This window comes from Phoca vitulina, unplaced genomic scaffold, assembly GCF_004348235.1.
Source record: "Phoca vitulina isolate PV1807 unplaced genomic scaffold, GSC_HSeal_1.0 scaffold26, whole genome shotgun sequence".
NCBI classification, from domain to species: Eukaryota; Metazoa; Chordata; class Mammalia; order Carnivora; family Phocidae; genus Phoca; species Phoca vitulina.
The window spans coordinates 21329310-21342771 of NW_022589729.1; the positions used below are offsets into that span (position 1 = coordinate 21329310).

At 56.0% G+C, this 13462-nt stretch overlaps 1 protein-coding gene across 3 annotated transcripts in view; it reads left to right on the top strand.

Annotated features, from left to right (window-relative positions):
- SYT2 (synaptotagmin 2) overlaps positions 1–13462 on the top strand; it is a 105494-nt gene that overhangs the window by 69384 nt on the left and 22648 nt on the right. The window contains exon 1 of one of the 3 annotated variants that reach the window (XM_032422353.1): positions 11893–11912. The exons of the other annotated variants lie outside the window; for them this stretch is intronic. The gene's annotated coding sequence lies outside the window, so the exon portion shown is untranslated. Of the gene's footprint in view, positions 1–11892; positions 11913–13462 lie in introns of those variants that run through there. 3 annotated transcript variants of the gene reach the window in all.

Below are 13462 nucleotides of genomic sequence, written 5' to 3' on the forward strand. Positions count from 1 at the left end.
ACACGTTAGCGGTCATTCCCTATTCCTTTCTTCAAGCCCTAGCCCACTGATGATCTACTGCCTGCTTCTACACATGCCCCTCTTCTGGATATTTCATATTAACAGAATCTGATAATATGTGTTCTTCTGTGTCTGGCTTCTTTCACTTACATCATTTTCGAGGCGTCTCTGGGGTGTAGCAGGTGCCATTTCATTTGTTCTTATTGTTGAATCATATTTCATTGTGTGGATAGACCACACTTGGTTTATCCTTTTATCAGTTGATGGACATTTGGGTTGGATTTTGATAAGAACTATCACGGGTGCTATGAACATTCACGTAAAGGTTTGTTTTTCTTTTTTAAGATTTTTAAAAAGTAATCTCTACACCCAACGTGGGGCTCAAACTCACAAGCCTGAGATCAAGAGTCACGTGCTCTACCCACTGAGCCACCAGGCACCCTGCATGTCAAGGCTTTTGAGAGAACATATATCTTCGCTTCTCTGGGGCACATTCCGAGGAGTGGAATTGCTGGGTCAAATGGTATATTTATTTTGAAAGTTAACTTTCATCGGACCCTGTTGTCAGTATTTTACATGGATTATCTCCTTGTACTCTGTGAGATAGGTACTATTATTAGTCCCATTGTACAAAATGAGGAGACCCAGGCCCAGATAATGTATCTGAGGACGCTGAACTAACAAAGGCAGGACTTGAACCCTGATAGTCTGGCGGTAGCCCCTCTAGCACCTCGCTTCTATGTGAGGTTTAAAAGAGGTGAGGTACGAGACTGTTCCCAGCACTCTGCCTGGGTTATAGTAGATGCTCAATTAATGTTTGTTGTATCCTGGGAAAGATGACCAGACACCCTGCATTCCTCTGTCTGACCTGCTGTGTGGCCTTAGGAACTTCTTGTGTCCCTTTGAGCCTCAGTCCATTTTCCCCTAGTATATAAAGCTTCCAATGTGGAATTTAAGAGGCAGAGAGGACCCATGACTCAGGGTCAGGGTGTGGGAAGTGCAGTGTAGTGGAAAGCATCCTAGATCCTAGCTCTGACTCTCTTACTGATGTGAAAGTAATTTCTGGGGCTCCTGGGTGGCCCAGTCAGTTGGGTGTCCGGCTCTTGATTTCAGTTCAGATCATGATCTCCTGGTTGTGGGATCGAGCCCCACGTCGGGTTCTGTGCTCAGTGCGGTGTCTGCTCCAGATTCTCTCTCCCTCCCCTTCTGCCTATCTCCCCACTCATAAATCTCTAAAATAAATAAAAATAAAATCTTAAAAAAAGAGAAAGAAAGTAATTTCCCTTCTCTGGGCCTTGGTTTCCCATTGTTCAAGAAAGGGCTGGAATAATCGATCCTAAGGTGTGTTGCAGTTCTTATGTCCTATATAAGCCCCATGCTATCTCCTCAGTAGCCTGAGCCCCCAGGGGTGAAGCCTGGAGTAGATGTCCAAGGTCTCAGGTTACCATGGGCGCTAACAACACTTCTCCCACCCAGTGTGTTAACAGGCCAGGTTGAGGCGAGATCCCCCCATAGCCCTCCCTTCATCCTAGAGCCCTTGGGCTGGGGACCTTCTCCTATGATCTAAGCCAGAAAAAGAACCATTTCACTGCCCCGCCCCCCTTCTTGGTTTCCCTTCTCTTGACTCCTGCACTTCTGGAATTCTCCCCCCTTTTTTTTTTTTTTTATAGCGTTTATTTATTTATTTGACAGAGAGAGACAGCGAGAGAGGGAACACAAGCAGGGCTTGATACGGGGCTCGATCCCAGGACCCTGGGATCATGACCTGAGCCGAAGGCAGATGCTTAACGACTAAGCCACCCAGGTGTCCCTGGAATTCTCCCTAGAGTCACTGCGGCCCTCACACCAGTCAACTACCTAGCTGGCTTCCGGTGCTTGGCCCCACCTCCTGGTTTAGGATCATCTATGGACAAGTGCTGAGCACACAGTAGGTGCCCTTTGTGTGTTGGTTGACTCTGAATCTGGTTCCCCTAGTTTCCCTCCCTTTTTCAGTGAAAGCCATAACTGTTTTCCAAACCCAGTCTGGCACCGCGAAGCAAGGCAGCCGCAACAATTCTGCATCTTCATCCAGCCATTGCAACCTTTCCCAGACCCTCCCTTTACCTCACATTCCCTGCTTTCTGGAACCTGCCAGAGGTCCTACTGCATTCCAGGTACGTGGAGGCCGGTGCATTTAACTCTACGTGGTAGGGATCCATGGTGTCTCTATTTAATGGAAGAGAAAGCAAGTCCAGGATAGGGGAGCGCCTTCTCCAAGGTCACCAAGCTGGCAGGTGGGAGGATTTGAGTGAAGCCTGTCTAGTCCCAAAGCCTGCACAGCAGACTGATCAGAAAGGTGGTATAAAGGACGTTTGAGGGGTGCTCGGACCCAGGGAAACCGAGTAGAGTGTCCGTGAGCAGGCAGGCTCCGAAGTCCTCCAGAGCAGGTGTGTCACTGTGTCTTATCTCTGTCGACATCTGCACGGAGCTCAGCCATCCTCTGGGGCTCATCTTCTCTTCGCCGAGCAGGTGCGGCATCTCCAGCAGGGTCCTGCTCCAAGCTTACCTGGGGAGATCAGGTGATGGCTAAGCAGCCTTCCTTCTACTGGGGATGGCTTCAGTCTCTCCAGGGCTTGCTGTTCCTGCCTCTGGTGTGCTGAGCCGGAGTTTCAGTCCCCAGCTCCCCTCCCCACCAATGCCTGTGTGTCTCACTATTTTTAAGTTCCGTGGGCTTAACGAGCTGCCTGCCATGACACGTCTTCAACATTCACCTTTTTCTCTAACAAGCCTCGGAGAGCTAAGCGGGCTCCCTTTTCACTTGACAACCACCCCCAATCAGGAGGCCAGCGCTGGGCTGTTGCTTGTTTGGGTCCCAACTCAGCTCACGGAGACCCGCCCTGCAGTGTGCCCCCCAACTCCCTTGGTGGTAGCCACACTGGATTCCAGGCCCCCCCTTCCCTCCATGCCGTCCTTTGTCCTGTTTCCTCCCCCATCCTACCCCAAGCCCAGAAAAAGCAAAATTAAAACCAAATCAATACATAGTATTTAGTAAGAGTTTATTGTGCATTTAAGAACAGTTGGTAAACTGGGAGCTTTTAAATTCAAAGACTGATAAGAAGCTCAGGGACTGGACATCACAGGATGGCTTATCAAGTGAGAAGCAAGTTGTTTACCCTTTACCAAGAGTGCTTTATTATGATGGAGGTTTCCACTTGGCAGGGGATTGGTTAAAGGTGATTCTCTTATACCGTTTTTTTAGGAAGACAACTTTTTTTCTTTTTTAAATGAATATCAGAGGCATTTACAAGAACTAATCTAAGTTAAATTTTGCTTATGTTCATGAAATAAACTAGATTTAGTTTTGCTGACACGGCCTAAATGGCCTTGTCTGCTCAGGGAATTCTCAAGTCTGGTCTCCATTTTGTATTTAATTTCAATACCCCCAAGCCTTCCCTGCAAGAGTAGTGATGTTATGAAGAGAACTATTGAGCTCCCCACGTAATCGGGTGGTGGCTTCTCTTGAGGACCAAGAGCCTGGGAGCTGGCAGAGCCCGGGCGAATGAAGCCAGCTGACAGCAAGGGGCGGAATGAGGTGTCAGAGGTTTGGGGACTCACGGGGTTGGAGAGGGAACTTTGAAGTTCGTCTAGGCCAAGCCTGTGTCCCCTCCCTGTCTCTGGCATCCCTTCCAGTAGTGTCTAATCCCAGCTTGAATACTCTCAATGATGGGGTACTCATTACCTCATAAAATCACCATCCCATCAGGATTTTGGAAAGTGCTGACTATGTAAAACTCCTCCCTCGTTTTGAGCCTGAAGGCGGGGAGCCCCCACCAGAAGAAGAGTTCATCTTCTGCCCCAGCCCTCACACCATTGGGGTTGGAGGGGGAAGCAGAGGGACCCCAGTGCAGTGTTGGGGGCAGGGGCAGAAGCACCTCTGAGCCCCGGAGATGCGCTGTGGTCCTCACCTCTGAGGGGGCCACCAAGGAGAGCCGAGAGGGCTGCTAGAGAAAACTGAAGTTAGATGCCTGAAGCCTTTCCTGCTTTAAGTGTGTGAGGAGCTTGAATATGTGGCAGAAAATCAGAACTACTGAAACAGACCGGCTCCATATATGGAAAAGGTTAAATACTGCCTCCCGCTTACCAGCCACAGGGACTGGGGGTCTGACGGGAGTCACACCAGGAATTCCAGTTAGAGTTTGAACCCGGGGCCATGCCACAGGGAGACTGAAACCCCTGATGCTCACATCATGCCTATTTGGCAAACTCTCCAAGCCAGAGGATTTGCTGGCTTGGAAGAGCACTGAATTGGGAGCTAGGCTCTGCCCACGAACCCTGTGACCTTGGGCCAGTCACTTCCTCCCTCTGGCTCGGTTTCTTCTGCTGTAACCTGTGTTGTGTGTGGCCCTTCAGAACTGATGTGGAGCTGGGCCCTACGGTTGCCGAATTCTGTGCATGCTAAGTGTCACCCGTTGCCTGGAGGGGACGATCCTCTGCCCACGTCCTTTTCAGGTCTCCTCCAGCCGATGGCAGAGAGGCTGGAAACCTGTGTGCATTTCACTCCTGACTACCGCAGGGCCCATTCTCAATGTGCTCAGCCATGGTGGGTGGAGAGCAATGCCTCAGCTCTTAGGAGAGAAAGCCTAGAGGCCTCTGGCGTCCTGGCCCAAGGAGGCTCTCCTGCCCCACATCAGGTTCTGTGGAGAATGTGTCCCAGAAGGTGGGGTCTCTCGAGCCAGGACCGGGGTCCTACTGCACCACCCACCTGCTGTCACTTGTCATTCCTGCACCTTCCAGGGCCATGGTGGTCCGGGGTCCCATCTCTTCTTGCAGTTGTCCGACACCCTCCCCTGCCACCTGCCAGATCTCTTGCCTAGAACTGTCCAGCCCCTTCCAAGCCCACCCCTGTGTCCCTGGCTTGGGGCTCCTTTCTGGAAGCTCCCCCGAGTGGTGCTCCCTGGTTCTTTGTGCCTTTGCTCCATGGTCTCTCAGCAGGAGCACCGGTGCATCACGGGCGAAACAGGTGGGCCCCTTGGTGCCCAGCGCCCTGGGCAGTGGCCTGTTAACCGCCACCCCCCTTCCCCCCCCGCCGGCCGCCCTCTAGTCCGGCTCTTGCAGGCCGAATGGAGGGTGTAAGCGCGGGGCTGGAGCACTGACCACACATTAGCTGAGAGAGCTTTCTCCTCTGCTCATTCTTTGTTCTTCTTGATTGAGGTGTAACTTAGATTCAACAACACGCACAACTTGTCATCAGTATATTCTCCTTCCCAAGCATCCCAAAGGCTGCCTGTGTCCCCGCCCACCGCTCTCTTACCTCTGTCACCGCACATCCGTTTTCTCTTCTTCCTGGCTCTCCTTCCATCCTTGGCTGTTCTTCACTCTTCCTGGCATTTCCCCTCTTCCTGCAAATCCTCTAAATGTGGCTGTTCCCTGGAGCCTGTCTCTGGTTTCCTTCTCCCCGGGGTGAGTGTTCTCCCAACACTCCCCCACCCCCACCCAGCCACCTGTGCTAATGACTCCCAGACACTGGTTCTCCCAATAGCGCCCATTCCTGAGCAGCACACCAGCCCTCCAGCCACCTGCCGGACGTCACCACCGCTTGGTGGCCCACTGGCATGGCTAGGGTGCAGCTGGGATGTCCTCGGGGCACCAGCACCACCTCGTCTCATTGCTTCCAAGCTCTGTCACTGCAGAATGGGAGTGGTGGCCAGAGGAAGAAGGGCCAGATTCTGCTAGCTTCTATGGGGAGGACCGGGTCAGACCCACCCGTAAGAATCTGAAAAGTTGAGCCAACAAAATGGAGCCCCAGCAGGCCCAGCTCGAGAGGCTGGCTGATGCTGAGTGATGGACAGTGGGCGGGAGGGGCAGGCTGAAGGTGAAGGGACTTGTCTGGACACGGGACAGTGCCATGGCTCAGAGACAGGACTCAGCCCAGAGTTGGGTCTTAAAAGACTGACTGGGCTGCTGCTGAGGGTACGGGCAGGGGGAGGATGGTTTACTTAGAGAGGTCTGGCTACCAGCGCAAAGAGCTGCAGTCTCCAGGAAGTACACAGAAGGGTGCTGAGCTTAACCTGGGCCACAGTACGGTGCTTAGGAGAGGCCCACCTGCCCTCTACCCCGTTCCCCCCCGGAGCCACCCCTGTGTGCTCCTTGCAGGTTCCAGCCCCTCAGGACCAGGATATGGGCACAATACCATGCTCTATAGTCACTGTCCCTGAGCCTCACAACCCTACAAGACAGCTATTATTTTCATTTTCATTTTACAGAGGGAGAAGCAAGACCCAGAGAGGCTAAGCTAAGCTACCTGCCAAAGTGTGCAGGGCTGCAAGTGGCAAAGCTGAGACTTGAAGCCAGGTCCATCTGATCCAGAGGCTGGGCGCTAATATGCGCCTCGTGGCTGCCCCTCCCCCCCGGGCTTGACCTGGCTCCGTTTTCCTCAGTGGTCCTGCCTCCCAGGTTTGGATCCACATAAAATCCAAGCTGGACTTTCCAACTTGGTATTGTCCTGCATCTCTTCCCTCCTCTAGCCTGTTGGCATTTTGAGGACATGGTTTGCCCCTCTGGGCCCCTATTCCCCATGTCTGTTCTGGCCCCCAGGTCAAGCAGGAGAAATTTGGCTTCTTCGGGGAATATAATTGTGCCCCCGGGACTTGCGTGACCCACTTTAGTTTTTGGAGACCATGAGCTGTCAGAAGTGTTGGTGGTAATGGTCATCTTCATCTGAAAAGTGAAGGGCACATCTTTTTCCCAAGGGCCTGTCCAGCATCTGGGAGGGAATGGGGGGGAGCAGACTGCATCTTCCTCAGCTGACCCCCCCTCCCAGGTGCCGAGAGCAGACTGGGCTCCCCTGACTGCCCCCAGCTCCCTGCTTAGCCCCCGATGAAATACTCTGCCACCTGAGGGCAGTTCTTGCCGTCCTATGGGGCAGGGGAAATTGGACACGATGTGAGTGTCCTCAGTCTCCTCATCTGTAAAATGGGGATACTAGTACCTACCTGACACGGCTGAACATGACATGGAAGTCAGTGTGGTGCTCATTAGAACCTCTAGGAAGGGGAGTTTTCCCTGGCACATACCCCCACCCTGTGGGCCCAGGGCCTTCATGATATCTTTCCCCCACACTTAGTCCCGAGAGCTGGGGCTGCTTGTTAGGAGGGAAAGAGCCCTAGGCTGGGTGCCAAGAAATCAGGGTTCCAGTTCACAGTGAGGCCTTGGGTAAGTTGATCTCTGAGCCTCAGGTCTCTTGTCATTCGGGAGAATCCCATCTGCTCCACCTCTGAGAAGCTCTGAGTGTGTCGTCTTTCCCTGAGCTGCTTGAGGATGGAGCTGAGTTTTCTTCATCTCGTATTCCCGGCACTTAGCTCTGACGTTACCTTCAAGGTTGGATAAGGCGGACAACCTCTGCCCCGTCCCTCAGTAAGGAGGGACGTAATCTTCACGCCCTTCCTCAGCCTGCGACTCTCCTGAGGTCTGAACTGTGTGGGACTCCCTTTCCCGAGGGAGGAGACCGAGGAAACAGCTTGCTAGAGCCTGCCGGTCTGTCTCCCTCTGCAGGCCTGCCTCCCCCGGGCCAATGACAACTCAGGCCCTAGGCTGTGGGGATCTGGCCTTGACAGCGTGCCCCAAGCCTTGGAGTCTCCCTTCTCCCCTCCGAAGCAGGGGGCTTGCTGGATGTGGCTGCCCGAGGGGAGGGTGCAGTGTCTGGTGACACCCCATCTTCTCAGTCCCTACCTGCCAAGCCCAGCAGCCAGGCGGCTCCTGGGTGCAGGGCCGGGCGGCAGGAAATGCAGAGGCCAAGACACCTCGCACCCGGCGACCCTTACAGTCCTCGGGGAGCTGAGCCTCACGCAAGTGACTGACACAGGCAGGAATGGTGCAGTCTCCCCAGGACCAGGGAGGGGCTGGGAGGAGAACCCCCAGCCTCGGGCTCCCCAAAGTGCCCCTCGCCTCCTGGCCCGAGCAGGACTGGAGAGCAGAATCCCTGGCTCTCGGCCAGGGCTGCGGCTTCCTTCTGGGGACATGAGGCCTGACCTGGGGCCCACGGTCAGCGCCGACGCCACCAGCCCCGCTGGGGAGCACCGAGGAAAGGGAAGGTGGGTGCGCTCAGGGGTCACTCTGCGGCGGCACGCTGTGGCTGATGTCATTCTCACGGGGCCCTGCCGGGACAGGCACCTTGCCCTGTCTCTGTAGCTGAGGAATGATGCTGGGGCCTGAGCCCTGCTCCCAGGGGTGCCCAGCTGCCAGGCGCCCGGGCCGAACCCAGCCCTGTATTCCAACGCCCACGTTCTCCTCACTACATCGACACCCCTCGTGCTGCTCATGCTCAGAGGTTAGGTCTCCAAGCATCTCAGAAGGTCACGGGGCCACCCAGGGAGGTGCAGAGGCACTTTCCAAAGGGCGGAAGGAAGGGGAGAGACACCAGGTCCCCCGATGCCTCCTTCGGGTCCCACCCCTCAGGCCACCTGTGGAAGCAGAGGATCCGCTCGCCTGAGGGGCTGGCAAGAGGTGACAGGGATGCTGCAGGGGGGCTGGGGGCCTGCGGTCTCCCCCACCCCCGGGGCTCTGTGGTTCTGCAAGGTGCCCCACGCTGGGGTCCGTCCCGCTCGCGATCCAAGTACAGGATCTTTGCATGTCATCCCCAAGTTCTAGACAAGGGGTGTGGTCTGAGACCCCCTGTTCTCTCTTCCTAGGGCTTCTCACATTCCCCCATATGGCTGCGTGACGCACACATTCACTCGCTTGTTTACACACGTGTTCACGGTGCCGTGCACGTGTGTTAGCACGGTCACACGTGCTGTGACACACAGGGCCTTGCCGGTACCCCGCACTTCACCGTCCCGGTCCTTCAGTAGCCTCTGTCACTTGGCTTGGCTGGGCCTGAGGGATGCAAAGCCGAGCCGCAGTTCTGCTCCATCACTCGGCTAATGGAGCCGTCCACCACTTGCCCCCTCCTCCTGTCCGGGCTGTGAGCGGTGAGTGGGGCCTAGGCGTCCGTGAGCCTGCGCAGGGTGGGGGAGCCCTCATCCGTGCCGAGGTGGAGACGGGGCCGCGCCGGCTGCAGCTCCTGGCAGACAGTGGGGGCCCCAACCGGGTCTCCATGAGCCAGGCCTCCTGGGAGGAGGCTCCTGGTGTCTCTCACTTTCTCCCTCAGAGCCGCCTGGGGCCCCTGTCACCTTGCTCCAGCCTGCTCCTTCTCTCCCAACCCCCCCCCACCACCCCACACACCCCAGCCTCACGTTCACACGCTCGCAGCCCCCGACACTCTCGGAAACACATCCCACGCACCACCCCACACCTCCACGCTCACACACTCAAATTCAAAGACTTTTGCTTTCAGCCCAGCCTCTAACCCCCGGTCCCTTAGCAGAGCTAGTGTGTTCAAAGCTTGTAATGTTTAGTCAGGAAGAAGATGCATCAGTTTTTAACGGTTTTTAGCTCAAAATGAAGATGTGCATTTGGCATGCAGGGTAACGGGCCGTGTTGGGAAGTACGGAGCCGTTCACATGTGGCAGAGCAGGGGGCCTGTGGATTTGTGTCGGGTAATCACTACTAAGCCATAGGGTTCCTGTCCCACAACCAGGGCTTCCCCGTGCTACCGGAAGCAGCACTCCCGGGCTGAATGGGACAAGGACACAGCCCCTCCCCCGCCCCGGGCCCCAACCCTCGTGCCCCCCACTCACAGCACACACACAGGCTCTGTGACACTTTGGGCATCAGGCCTCCGCACCCCCGCTGCCCCAGGCAGCCTGGGGGTCGCGGGTCTCCAAGCTGCCATGTATCCCCACTCAGTCAGGCTCCCCCAGCCTTCCCAGCCCGTTCCCGAGTGTCCTGACACCCACCATGGAAGCCCTCTCCTCCACCCCGGAGAGCTGCCTGTGGGTCTGGGAGACATTGTCGGCTGCCGGGCAGCGGGGCTCTGGACAAAGACCCAGGATTCTGAGTCTTGGGAGAAGGGAGGGAATGCAGCAGGTCCATGGGTAGCGGGACCCCTTGGACTGGCAGCCCGGGAGCTCCGGTCCTGGCCAGTGGCTGGCGGGCCGCCGGCGGAGGTGACTCAGCAGCTTCTCCCTCGGCTGGAGTGTGCGGTGCTCGCTCTGCGGAAGTCTGCACCCCAGCGCCGCTCCCCTCCGCCCAGGGGCTCCTCTGTCCTGGTCCCAGCTGTGGTCCCGGCTGGGGTGGCAGAGGGACGCGGGCCCCCGGGGCCTGGCCTGACTGGGGCGTCCCTGCCCACCCCCAGCACCCCCTGCACCCTGCTCCCGTTAAGCAAGGATGAACTGGAACCTGTGGGCTGCTGGGGGTGGGGCAGGGGCGACAAAGAGCAGGGAGTCGAGGACTTGGCTGCCCCTGTCGCTCAGCCACGCTACTTTTTCAGACAAGGGGTTTGGACTGCGTTGTCTGCCGGGTTCCCTCAGCTCCCACAGTCTGTGATGAAGAGTAGCTGCGCCCTGAGTCTAGCTTCAGGGACAGACGCCCGGCAGCAGGCGTGCAGCTTTCCCCTTCGGTCACCACCGGTCAGCAGAGCAGGGATGGTTAACTGCCCGAGGTGCCAGCAGAGGCTTGGGAGGGACTCAGTCCTGCTCATCGCCTCCCCTCGCCTCCTGCGGACCCCGGGCCTCTCCTCAGGTGGCCTGGGATTTGCTGATACGAAAGAAGGGAAGGGAGTGTGAGTTGAGTGTCGTTGCAGCAGGAGGGATTGAAGTTAGACCCTGGGAGGGACTTTCTAGCTCTCTGGGACCCTGCAGTGGGTCAAGAGCAGGCTCAGCTTCTATAGACAAGCAGTGGCAACGTTGTTGCAAATCAAGGTGTGTGTGGCCTGCCCCAGGCCTCGCTACACAAGGAATTCACAAAGATGGCTAATTTATTTTCAAAATGAGCTAGAAAAGTAATTCACTGAAACTTTATCCTCTGCCTCCTGGGACCAAATGTGGGACTGGAGCATTGGTTCAAAAAATAAAGAAAGAAACTTATCCTGAAGTATTGATCTTTTTAGTCTGCTGGCTTTGGTGAGAGGCATCTTGCTGGTTGCCTATTTCCATCTCATTACTTTGGTTTCTGCAAATACAACCTGAGGAGACATTAAATACGTTGTATCCAGTTAGCACCCCATTATCTGTACTGAGACCAGGCCTGAGTGTGATAATCCACAGAGGTGCGGGGTCCCCAGATCATACTGAATAGGTTTGAGGTGACAGTTGGTGAGTGTGTGTGTGTGTGTGTGCACGTGCACGCCCATGTGCTTTGGGTGGGGGGTGGGGATCAAACTTATCTTTGGTGCGGGGTCACAATCTGATTTTGAAGGGAGTCTCATCAAGGAGGACACCCTGGGGGCCCACAAGCCAGTTGAGAAGAGTGTGGGGCCTCAGAGCTGCTGATGCGTTCTAGGGCAGAGGAGGGGTGGGGTGAGGGAGCAGGGTGGCCTCTGGGCGAGGCGGGGGAGGGCTTGATGGTGACTCCCAAGCTGGGTGATTTCCGGGTGAGCTACACAAACCCCCTCATTTGTGCCCTCTTTTGCAAGGCTGGGGACCGGGCTCCTGGTTCTGAAGCCCCCGGGGTGGGGGAGGGGATAGGCAGATATATTTGTGTGCTTCAAAATCTAAAAACTACAGCAGGGTGCACAGCGATCTATCTGCCAACTACTCCTTCCCAACTCCTCTCCCCTGAAGCAATGACAACGCATGTCACCAACTCCCTCTGCATCTTCCAGAGCCAGTCTCTGAATATATAAGCACATATCTACACACGTCTCCCCCTTTCCCTCCACCGATATTATGCTTACTCTTGTGCATATTCATTTTTCAATTATCATTCTCTTGAGATCTACACCTACCCAAAGAGCGAAGCCCTGGGGCAGGTTAACCTCCATGATGCTCCCACATCGGCTGACCACGAGCTGAGCAAAGACCCTAAAAGCAGAGGATCCGAGAGCTTCTGTGGGTGTGAGTGTGAGTGGGTGCGAGGCCAGCTCATGCAGCCTTCTGCCTCTCATCTGAGCCCCTTCCATCCTACCCGACAGGTTATGGTCAACGGCATCTTAGATAACAGGGATCACAGCTGAGCTCTGAGCACCTCTGGGTGTTTGGAGTCAGGAGGAGACAGCCTCCAGACGCCTGTTGTTTCTGCTTGCTGGGAGGGCTCTCTGGAGAAGGGGGCGGCCCTCCCTGTCTTGCTGTACCCCAAGGCTCTCTATATAACCTTCTTTTTTTTTTTTTTAAAGATTTTATTTATTTATTCGACAGAAGGAGACACAGCGAGAGAGGTAACACAAGCAGGGGGAGTGGGAGAGGGAGAAGCCCCGTGGAGCAGAGAGCCTGATGCGGAGCTCGATCCCAGGACCCTGGGACCATGACCTGAGCTGAAGGCAGACGCTTAACAACTGAGCCACCCAGGCGCCCCTCATATGACCTTCTTAACACCCACCTGCTATCCTGCTTCCTCCCCTGCTCCGGGCTGCTTCTTCGGGTTTGCTCCTACGTGACAGAAAAATGGATAAGATAAAGAATAAGTCAACCAGCGTTTCACTGGCTCCCCGACACGCCCCCCACCCCCCACCGCCAGGCTGAAGGTGGCTGCTCGCCCTGCCAGAAGGGGCCAGAGGCAGCGAGCTAGTGCTCAGGGACCCCAGTGTGGGCTCGAGTGGGCAAGGACTGTTAGACCTCACCTGGCCCTGCCTCCTCCCTGCTCCGGGCCCACTTACTCCGGTGTCCAGCAGAGCTTGACTGAAGTGGCCGTATCTTTGCTTTTCTCCCTGAGGGTGCAGGGGTGGGGGAGGAGGGAAAGCTGGGGAAGGGGTACATGCAGGTGGGGAGGGCTCGTTGAGTGGTGGCTGCAGTCCGGAGGTGGGACTGACTTCCCCCGAGGAGAGAAGGAGAGGCCAGAGGGCTGAGGACTGAGACTGTCACAGGAGCCAAGTGGCCATCCTGGACAGACAGACAGACAGATGGACAGCAACCATCTGGGCATGGGGGCAGAAGGGAATACCTGCGGGGATTCTCCACTCTACCCGGCTACCTAGCTTCAGCTCCACCCCGGCTCCTTGGGCTTCTGTTCCCACTGTTGGAGGCTCCCCCTTGCTGCGGTCTGTCCCCCAACCCCACCCGGGGAGGGGGGAAGGGAGTGGGGGAGCAGGGGCTGACCTCAGGCAGACTTGGGCTCTAGTCACGATGCTGACTGTGGGGCAGGCACTTAGCTGAGCGGAATTCGTCTTATCTCTGAAATGACCGTGCCCTCCCGGGCAGATTCATCGAGAACAAGACTGGAAACGTAACTGATTATTGAGTTCTTCGTGCCTGTGGTTTCCTCCTGCAGCCTTTGATGGAAGCCAGGCGGAGGGCACTGTCCCGGTGCGCAGAGCCTTCAAGGCTTATCTGACTTCCAGCCACTGGGCTTGAACTTTAACTTCCCCCGGCAAGTCTCTCTGAATTCTTAGAAGCTCAGTTCCCGCAGTGTGGCCACCGACCACCCGCGTCATGGTGAGCCAGGGCGCTTG